This window comes from Euprymna scolopes, chromosome 45 (assembly GCF_053919585.1).
Source record: "Euprymna scolopes isolate OS-2025 chromosome 45, ASM5391958v1, whole genome shotgun sequence".
NCBI classification, from domain to species: domain Eukaryota; kingdom Metazoa; phylum Mollusca; class Cephalopoda; order Sepiida; family Sepiolidae; genus Euprymna; species Euprymna scolopes.
The window spans coordinates 17,436,181-17,459,215 of record NC_136526.1 but is presented as its reverse complement, the minus strand read 5'-3'; the positions used below and the strand labels follow the sequence as shown (position 1 = coordinate 17,459,215).

At 36.5% G+C, this 23,035-nt stretch overlaps 1 pseudogene; it reads left to right on the top strand.

Annotated features, from left to right (window-relative positions):
• The first annotated feature begins 918 nt into the window (after positions 1 to 918).
• Positions 919 to 1,052, top strand: LOC145269949 (U2 spliceosomal RNA; annotated as a pseudogene).
• Positions 1,053 to 23,035: the final 21,983 nt, after the last annotated feature.

Sequence of the window (23,035 nt, the reverse complement as noted above, 5' to 3'; positions counted from 1 at the left end):
TATAGATTATGCTAGATATATTTCTATATGTCTGAATACCCTATATACAAAGTTTAAAATCCGTAGATAAAAATACGTTGAGTATATAGGTTGAGAATTGTTCTCTCTCTCTCTTACGCACACACACACACACACACACACACACACACACATTTTCACTTTTATAGATATAATAGATAGATTATGCTAGATATATTTCCATATGTCTGAATACCCTATATACAAATTTTCAAATCTGTAGATAAAAAATGTATTGAATATATAGGTTGAGAATTGTTGTCTCTCTCTCTCTCTCTCTCTCTCTCTCTCTCTCTCTCTGGCTACCTCACACACACACACATTTTCACTTTTATAGATATAATAGATAGATTATGCTAGATATATTTCCATATGTCTGAATACCCTATATACAAACTTTCAAATCTGTAGATAAAAAATTTGTTGAGTATATAGGTTGAGAATTGTTCTCTCTCTCACACACGAAACTGTGCGCTCGGCTTCTTCCCCCCCTTCCCACCCCAAATGCTTGGGAAACTGTGCACTGTTTTTGTTGGTTTTCAAGCTGCCTCTTCCCCCCCCCCACACACACACAGTTTAACAGTAGTAGGAGGTCAAGAGAAAGAGGGTGAGAGAGAGAGAAGAGTAAGTTGGTGAGAGAGAGAGAAAAGAGAAAGAGGGTGTTGGTTTTATATTTTTATTATCGTCTAATATTTTGAAAGCTGAATTTCTAATAAAATGTGCATCTATAGGAGATAATGCCTGGGAATGTGTTCCCCCCCCCCACAGTTTAACAGTGGTGTGACGTCAAGAGAAAGAGGGTGAGAGAGAGGGAAGAGTAAGTGGGTGAGAGAGAGAAAGAGAGAGAAAAAAAAAGAAAGACGGTGTTGGTTTTGTGAAAAAAGTTGTTATTTACAATTGTTCGCATTCTTGGCCTTTTGGTCAAGATCAAAGTGTAGTATCTGTTCTTCAGATGCTGCACTTCTATTTCTTGTTCTCTTTCGGTGGAGGAGAAATCCTCCACGACTGAGACAATTTTTATTTTTGTACCTTTTCTCCACGTTAAAAAACGACCCTGGTGTCTAACTCTGTCCCGTGGGGAGGCATAGTAAATAGGTACAATTGTTCGCCATTAGTGGATGTTGACGTCACGTCACGTGACATGACTAAGCGTTTTTTTTTTTAGTATGAATAACATTTTTTGTTTTAATTATAAAGTCTACACTTAATTTTATAGAAAATGATGTATATATAATAGAAAAAAAAAATTACTGGTTTTGTTGGATTCAAGTGGATCCCCCCCCCCTCCAGTTTAAGAGATAGCAGGTCACGTGGTAATATACAAAATGGCTAGCGTAAATATAAAGATCGGTTTTTTTATCGACGAATATTTTGAAAGCTGAATTTTTTTTTATTCCTGTACATTTTTTCCTGATATTTTTCGTTAAAACTCTTGTATAAATACTATTTTTAACCAGTTAAATACGTTGGAGACATTGTCATGGAGTTTAATAATCTCTAGAACAAAGCAGAAGAGAAATTACAAAAGTATCGGTAAAACAAAGTGTTTGTTTACATTTGTTCGCCATTACTGGATGTTGACGTCACGTCACGTGACATGACTAAGCGTTTTTGGATTATGTAATATTAACATTAAAATGACAGGTTTTTTTGGGGGCCCCCCTAGGAGAGAAATGATCAGTTCACCCCCTTTTAATGGTCCGTTTGGTGTGGAATTTCGATATTTGTCATGCGGGTGATCAAGGTTCAATATGATACATAATTTGTCAACTTTGGTTGTGTCTGTCAAAAGTTTGAGCTGACGTCACGTCACGTGACACGTATTGAATAACGTTAAAATGACAGGTTTTTTGGGGGCCCCCCTAGGAGAAAAACGATCAGTTGACCCCTTTCTACTGGTCCGTTTGACGTGAAATTTCGATATTTGTCATCCGGGTGATCAAGGTGCAATATGATACCAAATTTGTCAACTCTGGTTCCGTCTTTCAAAAGTTTTAGCGTTACAAACAAACATACATACATACATACATACATACACACCGATTTTTGCCTTTTATATATATAGATGACTGGTTTGCATAGAAAAGAAAAATAAGGGTAGATATTTTTTTAGTATGCAATTAATTACATCTTAGTTGTGTGTTATATGGGTTTAGACCAGCTTCACCTGACCAAAACAGAACAGGAAAAAAAAAGAAAGGATAGGTTAATAACGTTGTATGACTTTTCGCACAATACAAGAAATATCTTCTTTTTTTTTTATTAATAAATCTCATTTACTTTTTGTCCGGCTTTTCGCACAATGGAAGAAAAACTAAATCAAGCCTTTTCATCTGAGAAATGTAGACTTCGTGGGGCACACCTTAACTAAAAAAAACTAATCAGTCTCACATCTCGTATGAATATGCCAGCCTCTTACGCGTCCGACACTGATTGATCCGCATCAATTTGTCCAGCGTGACAAAGTTACGTTATGCTGGGCGGCCTTTCTTTAGGGAAAAAAACGCAGGGCGAAACAATGCGCTCTTCTGATCGCTGCCAATCTATTATGCATGCGATACTGCAGCGGCCGAAGAATTCGAAACTATCTCGGTATATTGCAGCGCTAATTTGATAGTCATATACAGTCTCACCTGGAAATTAATGAGATAGCTCTCGCAGATAACAAACAGAAAATATTCAGATTTTCGATTATATATATATATATATTATATATATTATATATATATTATATATATAATATTATATATATATTATATATATATTATATTATATATATATTATATATATATATTATATATATATATTATATATATTATATATATTATATATATATATTATATACGAGCAAACAGTTAATAAAACATGATTAAAAACACTTTGAAAAAGAGTTAAAAACATATTTAATCTGAAAAGGAAACACTTGATAAATGGATAGTCCTTAATCCGTGGAGTTTCGAAGAAATACTTTCCTTCTCATCAGAGGGTAGGAATTAGCAAAATGCGAGATCGGATTTTGCATACAAAAGTATTTGATGAAACAACAAGTCAAAGATCTTACTTGATAACAAAAAAGTGAGGCAGAAGGAATATGGTGAAGAAAAAGGTGATTACACGTGAATGGATAGTCTGGTGAAAGATAAATAATCCAATGACGGTAAAATCCAAAAATATAACTTCAAGAAAGTTAATTAAATTTCCATTTGCACAAGTAAAATCCAATGAAATCCCGTAATTGGAAGATGGTCCAAAATAATCCAAAGGCCGAAATCAATGGAATAATTCACAAATATGTACAAGAGAAAAGGGGAAAATTCCAATAATATTAATAAAAGAAAGATAAGATATGCTTTTCAGATTGCTGCCAATAGCTAAATATAAATAAGAAAGATCAGGGAAGAAGAAGAGGAAAAAAATCAAATGGTGATAGCATTGAATATAAAATAGAAAAACAAATGACAAAATGACCCAGACAGGAAATGTTAAAACGCGCGAAAAAATATATAGGGCAAAACAATATAGGTCAACTGAAATGTTCAGGTTATTAAGAAAATGTCAGCAAGAGTTGTTAAAAGACACTAAATGGAAAATAAATAACTAAATAAATAAATTAATCAATTAATAAATAAATAGAGAATAAATAATAAATAAACAATGAATAAATAAATAAAAAATAAAATATTAAAAATTATTTAAGGGGAGAGGATGGCTGATATCTGCAAATTCAGGAAAAAGCTAGAAAGTAAGTACGTAAATGTATATAGTAAAAGATAAGTAAATATACATACAATATATGAAAGTGTGGGTAAATTGATATATTAGATAGATAGAAATATTTAAAGACTAAAAAAGAAATTGCAGATAAAAAACCGGCCATGCAAAGAAGAGATAAAGAATTAAAATAAAGGATTATTGAATTATAAACTATTAAGAAAGTATGTAGAAAAAAAACATAAAGTTAAAGAAAAAATTATATATCTATCTAAAAGGTAAAAGTAATAACTATGTAATTTCAAAATTGCCATAATTAAATTTGGACTTATGTTTACAGAAAGAGATCAGTCCATTTTTAGAATTTATTATATTGTTACTTTGATGGGAAGTAATTATAGTTATAGCTTCAGTTGTGCAAAGGCGACATGACTTAGAGTCTGGAGTATAAGACTTAACTTTTTTATGATGGTCCATTTGATTGAGAATGGGGTATTATTAAAGTTAAGTTTTTTAATTAAAGTGGTTAGAGAAGTTCCTATTTATCTAGTTTTACATCTAGCTGAGATAAATAAATATTAATTCTTTAATATTTATAATATACTTTAGTTTTACCATCTTCGATCCTTTTGGTAAATTTAATTGTAATTTTTTATTTTATATATACATTATATATATATATTATATATTTTAGTGGGGACACGACGGTTCTCTTAACACACAGTGCAAACGGGAAACACATCATACCAAATCACCCTTTCGATTGGCATCACAGGTACCGCCCAAGAAAAAAAAAACGGTATTGGACGCCGTTGATGGATATCACTCAATCCTGTTGGACAAAGAATCTCAGCCACTGAAAACTTTCATCACAGAATAGGGGAGGTTCATGTATCTCCGAACCCCCCCAGGGGTATCTAGCGTCTGGAGATGCCTACACACGTAGATTTGACGAAATAATTGAGGATATCTCCTGCAAAATAAAGATCGTCGACGACACTCTACTTTACCACTCGGATATCAAGGAATCATTCCTACACACATTCGATTTCTTGCTACATTGTGCAAAGAATGGAATCATCGTGAACAAAGACAAGTTTCAATTTTGCGAAGACGTTGTGCAATTTGGCGGCCTCCAAATTACACCCTCCGGGATAACCCCCTCGGAACCAATATTAGACGCAATATCTAACTTCCCAGTACCAAAAAACATCACTGACACAAGATCCTGGTTTGGGCTTGTCAATCAGGTAGCCTGGGCATACTTGCTAGGACCAGTAATGCTACCATTCCGCGATCTTGTGAAAAAGGACACATTTCACGGGGAACCAGGACCTTGAGAATGCATTCAAGCAGTCGAAACAAGCCATTGTCGACCTTGTTTGTAAGAGTGTCGCAACATTTAACAAGAAGCGAACCACTTGCCTAGCCCCTGATTGAAGCAAAGAAGGAATGGGCTTCCTGCTCCTTCAGAAACACTGTTTGTGTACCATGGAAAAGGCCCCTGTGTGCTGCCCAGAAGGTTGGCATCTGGTATTCGCTGGTAGCAGATTTTGCACTGACGCAGAGCGCAGGTACGCACCAATAGAAGGCGAAGCAGCAGCAATCGCATGGGCGTTAGAAAAATGCCGTGTGTTTGTTATGGGTTGCCCTAATCTCAAAGTGGTGGCAGATCACGAGCCACTGAAGGGCCTGTTTGGTGATAGAGATTTAAGCAAGATCCAGAACCCCTGACTGTTTAGATTGAAGGAAAAAACCCTGAGATACCACTTCAACATACAACATTGTCCTGGGAAATGGCATAGGGGGCCCGACGCTTTCTCCCGTAACCCAACGGCCATGATGAACGCCCTCCTTGACGTATTTCCCTTCCAGCCTTCCAAATAAGACACTTCAGAATCCGAGAACCTCAATAGCATAGTTGAATCTACTGCTCTTATATCAACATTTGGGGACAATGACAATGTAGCAATCACATCACCAGGCACCATCAAGGCTGCAGGATGTCATGACCCACAGTACGAAAAGTTGATAAGTACGGTACAGCAAGGTTTTTCTGAAACACGAACTCTCACTTCACCCGAAGTCCGTGAGTACTAGGGAAGTACAGCACCACCTCAGCACCCATCATAACCTGGTGCTCTTAGACAGAAGAATAGTCGTTCCAAAAGGTCAACGAGGAAATATACTGCGCTGCCTGCATTCAGCACACCAGGGCATAGCTGGAATTAAAGCCCGAGCAAACGAATCCATATATTGGCCTGGAATGAATGCCTCCATCCGCAATACCAGGGAGAACTGCATGACTTGTACAAGGATCGAGCCGAGCCAGCCCCGGGAACCAATTGCATTGACACAGTCCCCAGAGTGGCCGTTCCTGCAGATTGTCATGGATCGGTTCCATGTTGGTGACCACAGATACCTTGCTTGCGCTGACAGATTAACTGGCTGGCTCATCTTGTACCACCTAAGCCAAGGGTAGGCAACCGCCTCTCGGCTAATCTCAATCTGTCGGGAGATATTTCAAGCATATGGTTCCCCAGAAGAACTCAGCAGTGATGGTGGCCCGCCGTTCACATCTCTCCCATTCAAGCAGTTTCTAGAGAGATGGTCTGTAAAGAACAGGTTATCATCTGTGGCCTATCCACAATCCAATGGTCGAGCGGAGCTAGCTGTCAAAACAGCCAAGAGGGTTGTAGATGGCAATACAGAACCACAAAGGTCCTTAGATAATGACAAGGCTGCCAGGGCCATCCTACAATACAGAAATACCCCTATACAGGGTATCGGCCTATCCCCAGCACAGCTTCTGCTCAACAGGCGACTTCGAGACTACCTTCCCTCTCACCCGACCCTTTACAAGCCACATCTGGAATGGATCGCCGCAGCTCGAAAGCACGAGATAACCCTGTCTCGGCGCAACACGCTGCTCATAGAGATGTATAACTGTACGGCCCATTCTCTCCACCCACTACAAAGTGGGAACTTGGTCGTACTACAAAGAAACAATCGTCTCTGAGACATCACTGGTCGGGTGATTGAAGCCCTCCCCAATCGGCAGTACCGTATCAGAGTTGATGGCACTGGTAGAATCACCTTGCGGAATCGGCGGTTCCTCAGAAAACTTGAGACTCCCACATCTCCAAAGCCCATCCCAAGCACGCTACCAGGGGCCCCACCTCACATACCCCAAGTGACAGAGACAAACAGCCCTGTCGTACCAGACCCTCAATTTGACCTTCGGACACAGCAACCCAGCAGGAACATCACTCCAGAAGAAATACCTGAACCTCCTAGACCAATGCCAGCCAAGTTGGCGCGGGCACTTGCGAGGCTATTCCCACATAATCAACCTGGCCGTGAGGAGCTCATTCCTCTTTGGTCGGAGGCCGTTACCCCCACGTGATGCGCTTACCTTCCCTCTCCACCATTATGGACCATTTAACTAATTTCAACAGATTTATTCAGTAGCAATTAGTGGTATGCTAATTACCATTGGACCAGCCTACAATTAGTCAGGGATGGTGGATTGTTATATTTTGATGCGCCTGATTGGCTAAACATGCCAGGAGGGGCAGGTGTCACTCTACAAATGCCAGCTGTTCTGGCATTCAGGGTTTTTACTGTTCTAGACTTCTGCCAGGAACTACACTCTGTCAATTATCGCATCCATTCAGCACAACATCTCCATTGGGTTAGCTGGCTCACCCTAGCAATATTCTACAATATATATATTATGTATATATATATTATATTATATATCACATATATATTATATTATGCATATACACTTGTGCCCGATATTATTCATACCCCCCTTGAAAATTGAGTTTATTAGGTGTAACTTTTGTAAGAATTTATTGTTTACGTCCATATTGATACATATTCTTAATAAACCTCTTCTGATCATTTTCGTCATTTTAAAATCTCGGGATACTTGTAATAAAAGAAATATACAGCTATTTATAAAATCTGCAATGTTCAAAAATAATCATACCCCCTTATTTTTTTCAGTATTAATCGAGTTTCTGACTGTTTGTTTTCTGTTTGATTCTTATTTTGAATGCTTTTATACAACCTTTGATTAATTTCATTTCGTTTTTTGCATTTTTCAGAAATTAAAATGATATCAACTGAAAACCAATAAAAGAATAAAAATTATTAGAATGAGGAAGAAAAAAGAGCTTAGTAATGATCTTAGGACTAAAATTGTGAATTCACATAAGGATGGTTTAGGTTACAAGTCAATTTCCAAGAAATTTGAGGTCCCTACAGCAACAGTACAGAGCATCATCAAAAAATTCCAGAGCCACCACAAAACAAACAACTTGATTGGTAGAGGAAGGAAAAGGAAACTGTCTGCTAGAGCCACCAGGAATATTGTAAGAAGTGTTAATGCAAATTCAACCACCACTAATAAGGACATTTTAGAAAATCTGGAGTCTTCTGGCATAAAAATATCAAGGCAAACATTGCAAAGGACTCTGCATGAAAATGGTCTGAAAGGAAGAAGACCAAGAAGGACTCCATTGCACACCGGAAAACACCTTGCAGCACGTCTAAAGTTTGCTAGGACCCATGTGAATTCTCCAGAGTCCGTTTTCTCAAGTATTTTGTGGACTGACGAAACAAAAATTGAATTGTTTGGCCATATGGATGCTTTTTACGTTTGAAGGAAGAAAGGAGAAGCTTACAACCCAAAGAACACCATACCCACGGTGAAACATGGTGGTGGTAGCCTAATGTTTTGGGGCTCCTTTTCGGCTAGTGGTCCAGGTAGTTTGGTCAAGATAGATGGAACCATGAAGAAGGAGCAATATTTGGAGATACTCCAGAAAAACATTAGACAGGATGCGGAGAAGCTCCATTTAGGACCAAACTGGGTCCTTCAACAGGATAATGATCCAAAACATACTGCCAAAATAGTCAAGAAATGGTTTGAGGATAATCAAATTAATGTTTTGGAATGGCCTAGCCAGAGTCCCGACCTGAACCCTATCGAAAACCTCTGGCACATATTGAAAACTGAGGTTAAAAAGCGGAAACCTAGAAATTTGAGGGATTTGGAGAACTACTGCATTGAAGAATGGTCAAAAATCAGTGTTGATGCTTGTAAAAACCTTGTTGATAAATATCCCAAACGGTTACAGGCAGTTATTAAGAATAAAGGGCATGCTATTGACTATTAGTAAGAGAGGTATGAATAATTTTGAACTAGTGCCATTATTGTTTTTCTTTGTATAATGTTTCAAACTTGCATAATTTATTTATTTGATGAGTTTAAATTAAATGCTTATGCTTGATTTATTGTCTGAAATCCCTTTAATATTGTCTACCTTCTGGTTTGAGCAATATTCTTATAGAAATCTCAAAGATCCGAGTTGCATTCTAATGTGTGTGTGTGTATATAATAAAAGTTAAGCCGAAAAATAAATTTTCAATGGTAAGGCAAACCGATCTAGATTATAAACGCTCTACCAAGTTAAGATAAAGTGTACTTTATTAGATTATCCAATCCATGAGGGTTATAGAAAGCGGAATAAAAAGAAACGCTGGCATTTCGTCACAAGAGGAGAAAAATCGGCATTATACACAAGTAAAATTAAAAAAACAACACCGACTTTGAAAACATTCAGATTAAAAATAGAAAAAATTTTGAGATTAGAAAATGGAAAAATTTTAGATTAGAAATAGAAAAAAAATTTTAGATTAGAAATAGAAAAAAAATTGGAGATTAGAAATAGAAAAAAAAATTGGAGGTTAGAAATAGAAAAGAAATGGGAGGTTAGAAATAGAAAAGAAATGGGAGGTTAGAAATAGAAAAGAAATGGGAGGTTAGAAATAGAAAAAAAATGGAGATTAGAAATAGAAAAAAAATGGAGGTTGGAAATAGAAAAAAATAGAGATTAGAAATAGAAAAGAAAATGGGAGGTTAGAAATAGAAAAGAAATGGGAGGTTAGAAATAGAAAAGAAATGGGAGGTTAGAAATAGAAAAGAAAATGGGAGGTTAGAAATAGAAAAGAAATGGGAGGTTAGAAATAGAAAAGAAAATGGGAGGTTAGAAATAGAAAAAAATGGGAGATTAGAAATAGAAAAAAAATGGAGATTAGAAATAGAAAAAAAATGGAGGTTGGAAATAGAAAAAAAATTATTTTATAAGGAAAGAATATGATGGGAGTAAAAGAACACTAAAAACTAAAAAAATATTTTTTTAGTTTTTAGTGTTCTTTTCCGTCAAAATAAAAGAAAATTAAATACTAAGAATTTTGTTTAATTTATAAAAATATTTTTTAAATTAAAAAAAACTTACATTGCAATTTTTTTTAAAAACTTACAATAAACAAATTTAAAAAAATAACTTAGAATTAATTAAAAAAAACTTAAAATAAAAAATTAAAAAAACAATAAATTTTTTTTTTAATTTACAATAAGACATTTTTTAAAAAAACTTCCAATAAAATATTTTTTTTAAATTTACAATAAAAAAAAACTTACAATAAAGTTCTAAGAAAAGTACTCTAGATATTAACTTCGTCTCATTTTATTCAATATAAGAAAATGAAATACATTTTATCGGAGAGTACACCTACATTACCAATAGACTACCTCCCAAAAACTTGAGTTGATTTATTTTTTAAGTTTCTTATTTTTCTTTTTCCGTATTTTACTATTCCCTTATTTCTTTGTGCTTAATTTGTTCTGCTTTGTTAATATTTGACAGAGTAGAACGATATAATTGTTGCACTAAAAAAACCTGATTCCATTTCCGTTTAATGAAAACCGTTTTATTTTGTTGTTGTTTTTTTTCTTTTGCAGACCATCTAATAGTTGGCAATTTGTGTACAAATCCCAAGAGCGATAGGAGCCTTGTATTATGTCTGAAAGTGACACAATGTTCAACAAGTGAGATTTGAGATGCGACGCTGTACAACTCATACTCTCTACAGATCTAAGTTATGATTTGGTTTGGGTGTTTTGTTTTACAGCATATCAATCCTTTTCGGGAAATTTAATGCCGTATCCAATTATTTTGTAGAAGGATTTTATTCTTCAAGCTTTTTGTATCCTCAATTGCTAGATTGTAGTGTTTGGTTTGGTTGTTTTATACTGGATTTTATCGTTTTTGTTCCCTACCATGCAGAACATGAATGAGTTTTGCAATGGGAGAGGGAAAAGGGTCACAGTATTAATGTTTGGTACATTTTAAGTTAGGAAACCAGTCAGGAAGCAAGGGGAGGAGAAAAGGGAAGAAGGAAAAGGGGAAAAAGGTAGTTTGTTGTTTTTGGTTTAATTAAGTTTTGCAAAAGAAAGTAGAAAAACAAAAAGCATAAATGTTATGTGCATTTCGTCTCAGGAGGCCAATATCTTAAAACAGCCTGATCTAGTAACACCAATCTAAGTTATGAAACAGAGCCATTGCCAGCACCCTCCAAATACATCGCTGGATTGCTACAAATAACAAGGACGTGTCCAGGGTGATGAAAATAAAGTTTCCGGCCATGGTTATGGTCTTTGGTGTGGTTTCAAGTGAGGGCCACATCATGCCACCTCACATCTTTGAAGTCAGCTTGAAAACCAACACAAACGTGTACCTGGGTGTGCTGAAGAGAGTGGGGATCCTCTTGTGCAATCACGTGGCCTCTGGCAAACCCTGGGTGTGGCAGCAAGACTCGGCACCAGCCTACAAGTCCAAAGAGAGGCTTGACTTCAGAAGGAGTGCTATGACTTTGTACCCATCTCTCATTGGCTCCCCTCAACCCCTGACCTAAACCCGCTGGACTACTTTGTTTGGTCATATGTTGAGAATATCACCAACATGACCTGGCACAACACCAAAGCAAGCCTGATCGTTGCAATCTGCCAAGTATTCATTGAGCTCCCACCGACGCTTGTGGAAAAAGTATGCTCCCAGTTCCAAACCCGTATTGAGGCGGTGATTAAGGCTGAAAGCAGCTGCATTAAATAGATGTCAGCTCTACTCCATAATCAGGTTACCTGAATTGATTTTATCAAATAAATAAATAAAGCTGTAGTATTGTTTTCTTTAGGGCGACCTTTTTTTCGTTCCACCATGTATAATTTAAAAATTTTTTCAGAACTTATAGATTGAAATCTTTTGAGTTAGACTTGACAAAATACACTTACCTTTGATGTTTCTATTTTCGTTTTTCGTTAATGCTCATACAAGTGCTATCGCTTTATGCTTTTCACCATGCTTTATTTCTTCAAAGACACAACTTCTGCTGGTTAATTATAATTCATACTGCAGTTCACATAGTTCTATTATCCTATACAAACCTAAATCCATCAATTATTTCTATTAATTAAATTCAGGCACCATTATTTTAATTAATTTTAATTAATTACAAGTATTATTATTTTTATACAAAATTAAAAAAAAAAAATAATCAAAGCATCGGAACTTCTCTGCAATTCAATTTGCTGCACCAAGTCTTCGTAACACTTTTCGACATGATCTACCATGCTACACTAACATGACTATATTAAACCTGGGCGAGTGTGTTATTGTACACGAAGGGTGTCTAGTGAGAGCATACATACACTGTTCTCGGGCGCTTCTGCACATGTTTATCACTCTGATCCCTGATCTCAATAACACACAAATGTCCATGTGGGGAAGCTTAGTACTCTGTCTCAATGATATGGTCTCAGTTACCTCCTCCGTGATACTCTCCTCGAATGAATCCTGTATTGACTCATCAGGTACATCACTCTTTGAAGAATCTTCTTTGTCTTGTTTTTCATACATCCTTGAGTTTCATCTTCTAAGGGGACCATCTTGTCATTGATGAAACAATCATCTGTGCTTGTGGGACGCACATCATTTAGGTAGTGTAGTATTCCATTAATAGAGACTGAGTATAGGCTGCTGATTTGCATCACTGTACCCTTGCTGACTTGCGTCATACATCCTCCATTTTTGGATTCTTGACCTCAATAATATCTCCTGCCATGCATCAGGCACAAATACTGCATCTATATCCTTAACGCAAATCTTATAAATGTAGGTTGCGTTATCTGGAGCTATCGAAATTGATTTGTTGTCTTTTGGCATGACACTGTGCCAGTACACTGCCTCCACAACTTAGCACCGTGCTCTTGTAGTGCTGGGATTACTTGATTATCCCATTTCCTAATGGTGCATGGGCACACTGAAGTTGTATATCTACACTCTATATCTGTGCAAATGTGGCAAACCTCTCTCCAGAAAACGCTGCACCATTAACTGTAAACAGCTCAATTGGCAGCCCCATCTTACAAGACTGATTGATGATGCTAGCAGAGTCCTGGCAAGGCAAGATCCTCCAACTGGCAAAACGGCTACATCCATCACAATCCTGCTCTAGTTTTCTGAGACATCAAACATGCCAGGCTTCCAATGCACTGGGGCTAGATCAATTGACTTGCATTCACTGCAATTCCTAATCCTTGATCACACCTCGGCTTTAGTTATCGCTAAGTCGATCAACTTCACAATGTACAGTGTTTTCTTCACACCAGGATGCTCACTTGATCAGTGAATAGGCCTGTATCTGAGGAACATTTTGTTCTTTTGCTGCAGCACACACAGGTTCTGTAAATATATGCAATTCATGGAGGTATCATTGTGGGGCCCTTTAAGCTGATTAGCTTGGTTATCCTGAAATTTACCAAGCATCATCTGCATCTCATACTCAGTGACCAATTCTTGCAGTGTTGTTAACTGCTGCATGGTCAACATTTCAGATGCTGCTTTGGTGCGCACTCTTGTCTGTACAGACAAGGTATCAGCTACTCAGCAATGCATGCATGCATGCAAAGTCAGTCTGTAAATGTATTGTTCTCACCTTCTATTACAATGCAAGGTTTATGCTTTAAGCCAACTTGATGTGTTTTTCTTCCTATACTGATTGGAGTCAGTTTGTATTTCCTGCCATACAGCCCTTGCTCTCCACAACCACAAGGAACTTGCATTCACCCATACCGTTACCTATTGCCCACTAATAAACCAGTTACATTTCATTGAATCGTCCTACATACAAATAGCGAGAGGGAAACAGTCGAGTGCAGTTGTTAAGTTGACGATCAACATGGCAACTGCTCGTCTGAGCTCCAATCTGAGCACCAAACTAACACGAAAAACACTTGTCTAGCTCTCAACGATTTCCCCCACTCTTTATCTGTGCCTAAACCTAGACGTAGATTCCATGAACAAAGCTTCTTTCTTAGAACTGCACATCTGTGCCACTCTCTTCCATTTGCCTGCTTTCATGCTGATTATAATTTAGTAGCCTTCAAGTCTAATGTAAACAAGTTCTTGATGAGCTGTTCCCCTTAAGTAATTCAATTTACCCAATTACCCAACAACTAACGATTGCTACAATATTATACCATTGACTACTGTACACTCATTAACCCTAATCCTCGAATGGCCTCCAGGCCTCGATAAGTGGTGACTCCGAAGTAAATAAAAAAAAAGATTCAAAGTGGCTAATAAACAGGACCATTGGTCGTAGTATGAAGAAACCGTGAGATACCAAGTATATCATAAAAAGGATATCAAATATTTCTATGTTTAAAGGGAAATAACTTTTTTCGTATTATAACCTTCTATAACCTTTTTTTTTTTCATTTGTTTTTTACTTTAATATTCACACTTTACAAGGCACATTGCCCCTGAGTTGGAAGCGGTTGCTGTTAATTAGGGACTAGATTTTTAGGATCATTCTAAGTGGGGAGTTGTGAAGCAAGATTTTTTTTTAGAATACTTTTAAATGTCTGAATTTTGGTACAGTCTGGGAAACAGGGAACAGGGAGGAAATTCCCAAACCACGTATTTCAAAGAAAAAAAGCTATCAGAGTAGAATGTCTTTCGGCATCTGGGGACCTCTGTAGTGAAATGATTTTTTTTTCTGATTATCCAGTTGGTTGTGAGTATTTTCGTTCAATGGACACAAATGGAGTGAGTATTTTGAAGCCCACTTCATTGAAATACTGGTAAAACCAGTATAGGGATGCAACATTGTGGGGATTTGATAGGGGCTGGAACTTAGTAGACAGTGTGGGAATTATAAGATTAGACGCTCTTTTTGCGACCCTGTCTAGAATAGAGAGACTTGATACTAGTGCACCAGCCCGATGTGGCAATAATACTCCATGCTTGACCAAATGCTGCCTTTGTAGAGATATAAGCTACTGGTAAATGTGATAAGTTTTATTGCATGGTAGATGTGTAGTAATATTTTCAACAACACATAATGCATAAGTGTGGGGTGTTTATATATGATTAGTTGATGCTGCCACTTCTTTTCAGTGTTTCTAATTCGTCTAGTTGTTGCTATAGAAATAAACATCTTTTCTATGAACAAAGTGAACATAAGGAGACGTTTGCTGAGAGTTTCTTCAAGGTTTTATTCTGAGGGAATGCACTTAGGAAAGACAGAGCTAATTGTTTACTTTTTAACTTTACTTCCCAACTGTAATGAATGACGCAATGGACAGAGACATCGAAGCAATATTCGATTACAAAGTTTTCTACATCATTGGCAATGTCTCATTCACATGGCTTTAACTGGAAGACTAATTTGAAAACCTTACTTTTCTTTCACCTCAGAAAAATGTGATGTCATCTGTTATCTGGCATCTTTTGATTCCTATTTTGTCTACCGACTGACCTGCTACACATTGCCTCAATTTTATGTCAACCATCGGTCATTTTAAACTGGGAATATGTTTTACAAATATGGGTTATCATGCACTTAGTGTGACCTTTGTCAAAATTCGCACTAATTTAATTGCTATTGACATAAGGTACCTAAAACAGACCAAAGGGAGCCTACTCCACTTGCAGCAGCCTTGGCCGTATCTTCTTTGTATTTATGTGTAAGAAATTTTCTAGTCTGGTAAAGGCAGCCCACTTTTCTTGGAGTATTTTTGGTATAATAAAAAGGGTATGATTACAAAAATTTGGAAGGTTCTATTTATAGACAGAGGGGGGGTGTTAGGAACTGACCAATCAAATGTGAAGACGCTGTGCTACAAATCAATAAGAAACTGGAATCACTCCATCAAACGTACTGGATATTTTAGAATTCTACACATACTTTCGTTATTTTCCCGAGAGGTTATTTTGATTTTCAAGGCTTCTTCACATTGGCTATCAAACAGGAAACTATATTCTTCAAAACTTCTACGGACCTGCTATTTAACGGAAAACACTTCTACTCACCACTAAAACTAAAATGCCATATAACTCCAAAAGTATCTTCTGTGTATTTATGTGTGAGAAGTTTTCTAGCTTGGTAGAGGGAGCCCACTTTCCTTGCAGAAGATTTGGCAATATTTTCTGTGTATTTAAGTATGAGAAGTTTTCTAGCTTGGTAGAGGGAGCCCACTTTCCTTGCAGAAGATTTGGCAATATTTTCTGTGTATTTATGTGTGAGACGTTTTCTTGCTTGGTAGAGGGAGCCCACTTTCCTTGCAGAAGATTTGACAATATTTTCTGTGTATTTATGCGCGAGAAGTTTTCTAGTCTTTCTACATTTATTAATGAATGTTGTAAGGGATATGTCATTTTTAGCAGAAGCATCCATCGATCTCCATCACTGATGAGACTAATTCTCAAGATTTCTTTTTGCGATAAGATAAAAAAAGAGAAAATGCTTATTAAAAGAACCAAAATGGCACTGGTAAGATAAGAAACATAAGAATAATAAAAATAAAAAAATAAGCCAGACGTTAAGTGAGAAATCGAAGGAGATTATCAAATCTATTTCCAATCAAATTTACTGTCTTATTTTCGATTTTCTCTTTTTTTCTTAGGAAACTGGACAAAATCATATATTCTCTCAGATATATTATAAATCAATATAGAGGTGTAAATTATTCGGGCAAATAATCCAATTACAATGCAGACCAACATTTACTTTTATATTATTTGGGTTATTCAGACTTCTCTTCTCATCTTAGGTGTTATTCGTACAACGTTCCGGTTGATGTAACCTCTGACCTTCTTTCGGCGTATCTCCTCAAACACATGAATCTGTACAGAATTTCAAATGGGACCCTTTAGTTATTATTAGGGACTTTATTATTTAGGCTAGACATGACCAAGTAAAAATCTTAAGTAATTTGTAATTGTATTCTTATTATCGCTTGTAGTAAGGATTGAACCTTCAACCTTCAGAAGAGTGTCACTTACAACAAAATTTTACCTAATACTTTACCTGTTAGATCAGTTCTAAGTTACACTCTTCTGGAGGTTGAAGGTTCAATCAGAAAAATACAATTACGAATTACTTAAAGTTTCTATCCGCTCAGAGCTGACGGAATGCGAGTATAGTAATACAATTACGAATTACTTAGGACTTCTACCCAGTCATGGCTGACGGAATGAGAGCATGGATTAAATAAGGGGCTTTATTCAAAATTCACTCCAGAGTTCGACATGATACACCTGAAGAAGGCCGGAGGTTACATTGGCTGAAAGTGTGTGAGAATAACACTTAAAATAAGAAAAGTAGTACGAAATTGTATTATTTGGATTCATCGGACTACTGTTCTCATATTGAGTGTGATTTTAACAACGTTTCGGTCGATGTAACTTCCGACCTTCTTCAGGTGTATTTTGTCGAACTCGGGAATTTAGACGGAATTTCGAGCGAAGAATAAGGCGACACAAAGAAGCGGCACATATACTGGGAGACAACAAATTACTAAGTAGACCTAGTATAGAATTTAATATGATATGGGAACCATTATTTATAAAGAATAGATAATGTATACAAGTAATAAGTATAAAACATTAATATATATATATATATATATATATATATATATATATATATATATATATATATATATATATATATATTGTTTGTGTATATAAAGTTATTTTGGTATTTTTGTACGATCTACCTCAGCTGTGTATAAAAACACCCTAAATCTCTCCATGTTAAGAACGGCTTTCGGAGTTGGTGGTGTTTATTCTGAAAGCCGTTCTAAACATGGAGAGATTGGGAGTGTTTATTCCGAAATTCGTTCTTAACATGGGGAGGTAAGGGGTGTTCACCTTACACTAGGGCAGGTTGTAAAAAAAAATACCGTTATTTCCCTTTTTTGTCACACGACTTGTTGCTTGGAGAAGCGCAATGATACTCTGCCCTTTCTTTTATTTTCCTTCTAAACTCTTTCCTTTCCTTTCTTTTTATTTTGTTCCAATTTTTATCGTCTGCTAGTTCGCGTCTATTTTTCTCACGCGGTGCCGTCGGTCGCGTCTATTTTTCTCGCTCGGTTTCCGTCGTTCGCCGAACGTTGCCGAGCGAGACTCACGGAAAAACGGGTACTAAGATGCATAAGTACCCAAATGATTAAAAATAAATGGGTGGCCGACAACGCTTGTTTGGATTCGAGAATATCTAACGGATTTAGTATATCCCTATCAACCAGCTCGGCAATTTTTGGATTAGTTGAAAATTTTGTGTTCGTGCAAATCAGTACAAACCAACAATTAACTTTTGTTTATGTTTTTTAAATTGACCCAAAACTCAATATTCACTAAATTCAAAATTTAACCATAGCGCACTTGTTGCTACAATTAGTATCGCCACCAGCTACCCCAATGCATAGGGACATTTTTTTTAAAATTAGGACACACAGATAGTTTCTTCTTTCTTATCGATGCTGTCATATTGTAAAAAGGGCAGAACTAATGATTAGAGCTAGGACAACAGCATTTTTTTCATTGTTTTAACACTCTAGTGTGTATCCATTATCTTATATGCTTTTATAGAGAGTGATGTTGTTCTCGGTTGATTAACTTTGTCGGATATATACTCGAGTCAAAACAAGAATAAGAATATTCTGTTGCCATAGCCCTACTAATGACAATGGATATATAGTTGAAGAAATATTTACATTTTAATATTTTCATAACATGTCTTCTGTTTATGGTATTCTTCTCATATATAAAACCAATTTTTCAAACCTAGCTGACACAGACGAAATACTTCACTACTATGGCGATATGAAATCAATTTTCCAGCCTAAAATAACACATACACAATACGTAAATCCTATAGCAGTATAAAATCAATTTTCCAGCCTAATATAGCACATAAAACATACGTAAATCCTATAGCAGTATAAAATTAATTTTCCAGCCTAATATAACACATACAACATAGTAAATCCTATAGCAGTATAAAATCAATTTTCCAACCTAATATAACACATAAAACATACGTAAATCCTATAGCAGTATAAAATCAATTTTCCAGCCTAATATAACACATACAACATACGTAAATCCTATAGTAGTATAAACTTAATTTTCCAACCTAATATAACACATACAACATACGTAAATCCTATAGCAGTATAAAATCAATTTTCCAGCCTAATATAACACATACAACATACGTAAATCCTATAGTAGTATAAACTTAATTTTCCAGCCTAATATAACACATACAATATACGTAAATCCTATAGCAGTATAAAATCAATTTTCCAGCCTAATATAACACATGCAATAAACGTAAATCCTATAGCAGTATAAAACTAATTTTCCAGCCTAATATAACACATACAACATACGTAAATCCTATAGCAGTATAAAACTAATTTTCCAGCCTAATATAACACATACAACATACGTAAATCCTATAGCCGTATAAAACTAATTTTCCAGCCTTATATAACACATACAACATACGTAAATCCTATAGCCGTATAAAACTAATTTTCCAGCCTAATATAACACATACAATATACGTAAATCCTATAGCAGTATAAAATCAACTTTCCAGTCTAAGCTAACACAAATACTTAAATACTATAGCCGTACAAAATTAATTTTCCAGCCTAATATAACACGAATACAATATTTCAATTCTACAGCCGTATAAAATTAATTTTCAAATCCAAGCTAACACAAATAGAATACGTCAATACTATAGCAAAAAAATAATCGATTTTCCGGCGCAAAATAACAAAAATAAAATACCTTTTCAATACTATAGCTGTGTAAAATCAATATTTTCAACTCAAGATTACAAAGCCAAACGAGCATAGAAGAAATTAAGTGATTTCGCACGTAGATAATTATAATTAGTTATATTCACGGTTTTGTTTGTAATTCAAAACCAAATAAAGCTCCATAAGATTTCGTGTGCTTATGTGTTTGTATTATGGTTCCCGCGTGGGAACATTGCCAGGTAGAACGGTAAACAACTTTGGACCGTGTCCAAACAAACATCCCTTGCATTGATCAGTGAACCGGTCCAAGATATTCCTCCCGGATAGTGGTGGCCGCGAAAATAAAATAGTGGGCCGGTAAAACTGTTGAGGTCGGTTAGGGTAGGTTTTTGACTTTGTAACCTTGCCAAATTACCCATTCCTTTTGTTCTTCAACTTCCGGTTACTGCCAACGCATCATTCAACGCTGATAATCTGGTAAAAGCGTTTTTATGCTCATTACTTTTTATGGCTCACGTCAATCGGACACACGAAATACCAGGCATCAAATAATATCTACATTATCAATATTTTATTGAAATACGTGCCGATTATTAACAAAAAAAAAAAGAATGAATAAAAAATAAATAAATAAATAGACAACAAATAACTTTTACCAAACGCAAGAATATTTACTTATCTATCTACCTATACACTTTTTGCATGTGCATACTGAGTGTAGCAACTTGTTATCGTCACTTTCAATCTATCGTTTGATTCATATTCCAAGATGGCGCCCGATTTGTTTAGCGGTAATTTGGGAATTTTGTGTTAAAAAGATAACAGTAACAGAAAATCTTACCCAAATTCGAGTGGTAATCACATCGTACTTACAAGTAGAATTCCACTAACCCTATTTTTGCTCTCTTTCCAGTTTAAAACAAACAAGGAGGTTCTATGGCCAGCCAAGGCAAGCCTGGAACAAAATGTAAATGACGTGCTGACACCTCAAAACTTTCAGATTGAGGGATCAGCATTAGATATATAGGATAGCCTCCTCCTCTAAATCTGAAACCTCTTTTAACATGATATGTCAAATCCACATTCCCCTACTGTTTGAACCTATACACACTAGTATGTTTAAGATTGAGGGCGGCCAACAAACACACCTACGGATACCTTTCTTTCTAGTCTTCCATTGCCTCTATCTCGATCTTTAACCCCCACCCTTTCCTATTCATTCCCATATCTAAATACAGACTCAAATCCGCACCCATATTCGGTCTTATTTACATAACACCAAATGTTATTTTTCACAATTTTTGACAGGACCTTCCGATATTGACTCCCTATGATGAGGATGACCTGATATTTTCATTGCAAACTTTGCTTTCGCATAAGCTGTATCGCCTGAAGAGGTTTCTAGTTACTGGTAACTAGCTTGTCGAAACATGTTCATGACTGTGCAGCAACATATTACTGCTTATGTAAAAATAAATAAAGAGTATATATATATATATATATATATATATATATATATATATATACACTGAACGGACCCAATATCTAAGCATTGAAGCTCACATTATCAAACATAAACTGAGATGGAGTGGATATATGGTGAGGATGTTAGACAGTCGACTTCCCAGACAGTTCCTTTATGGTGAGCTCACCGAGGGAAGACATCTGGCTCAAAAGCCTAAAATGAGATTCAAAGATCGTTTGAGGTCCACCTTAAAGAAATGTGAGATAGATGAAAGAACCTGGGAGAGTCTTGCTTTGGATCGCGGGAAGTGGAGAAGGACCTTGCAGGGAGGTGCGGGCAAGTTTGAGGCAGATCGAACCCAGTATGAGCGGCTGAAGCGCGATATCCAGAAAGGGAGTGTGAAAGGAGCCGTGGATGGGTGGGGGCGGTAAATTGGTCTGGAGTGTGAGGTGTGCGGAAGATTATGTCTGAGCAGAGTTGGGCTGATGAGCCACCAGACATCGGCGCATTGGGCCACACAGCAGTCTTTTGTTGCCAGAGCTAACCTATGTCAACTGCGGGCGGACGTACAAAACAGCAGGTGGTTTGAAGCGGCATTTGAGTATACATAGAAGAGAACACCAAGAACGTGCTGCTAGTGGTGTACATGTCTGCACAATGTGTGCCAAGGAATGCCAGAGTTTGGCAGGGCTTAAAAACCACCTTCGTGTGGCCCATCACTGAATGTTTTCGTGTTTTTTTTTTTTTTTTCATTTTTCTTAAACTTTTTCTTCTAGGGGATGGGACATCCAACCAGATGTCTGACATTTACCCCTATTTTAGTGAGTCCAACCAAGAGATCTTTTCAGGATTCTAGCCGTCCCTTTCAGTGCAATCGTTTGTATTTCACTTGCACTTGGTTCACCGGGTATGCTTGCTATGTACTTTTTTAAAGTTCTTTTTCATAAGCCCAGTTGCTCCTATGATGACTGGTATAATTGAAACGTCTTTTAATTTCCAATTTCGTTTCATATCATACATACGTCCTTGATACTTTGTTATCTTTTCCCTCTCAACTCTGTTAAGCCCTGTATCATTGGGTACACTGACCTCTATTATGGTCGCTTTTTTGTTTGCTCTATCCCAAATCACTATATCTGGTTTAACAGCTGCGTTTTCAAGATATGTAGCAGTAGGAATTATGTAGTCATAGTGAATAGTGTAGTTGTCATTCCCAACTGTTCGTTCGGGTATATGTTCCCAGGATTTTTTACTACACTGAATGTTGAGTTTCTTACATATCTTCCAGTGAAGGTATTTGCAAACTCCGTTATGGCGATCTGTATAATAACCGTCTCCAAGTAGGATTTTGCAACCAGAAATCAGGTGGCCCACACTCTCAACCTCAGTGCTACAGAACCTGCATTTATTATTGTTGCTTAGACCACGCATCTATTTGAAGGCGTTTGTCATGAGGCCCTGGTCTTGTGCAGCCAATATCAACCTCTCTTGGTCGTAATGGAGGGATCCTCTTTTGAACCAGTTGTGCTATATCAAGTAATGGCAATGTTCGAAAACGAATTTGCTGCCATCATATATATATATATATATATATATATGTTATTAAAATGTTTTCGAATAATGAGAGTTAAACCCCAATGCTATGGACGATCTTACTTATAAGTATGGTGAGGACAATCAACCAATGAGAAGCCTCCAGCCGCATAATAAAAATATCGAAATTTGGATTCAAGTCACTGCACTCTCAACCTCCATATTGAACGACTGAACTACTGCTGATCGTGACTGCAATAATTCTTCGTCGATCTAATGTCGCCATTTTTATTCTAAAGAATTATTTAACACTCGAGATCGTGACTGCA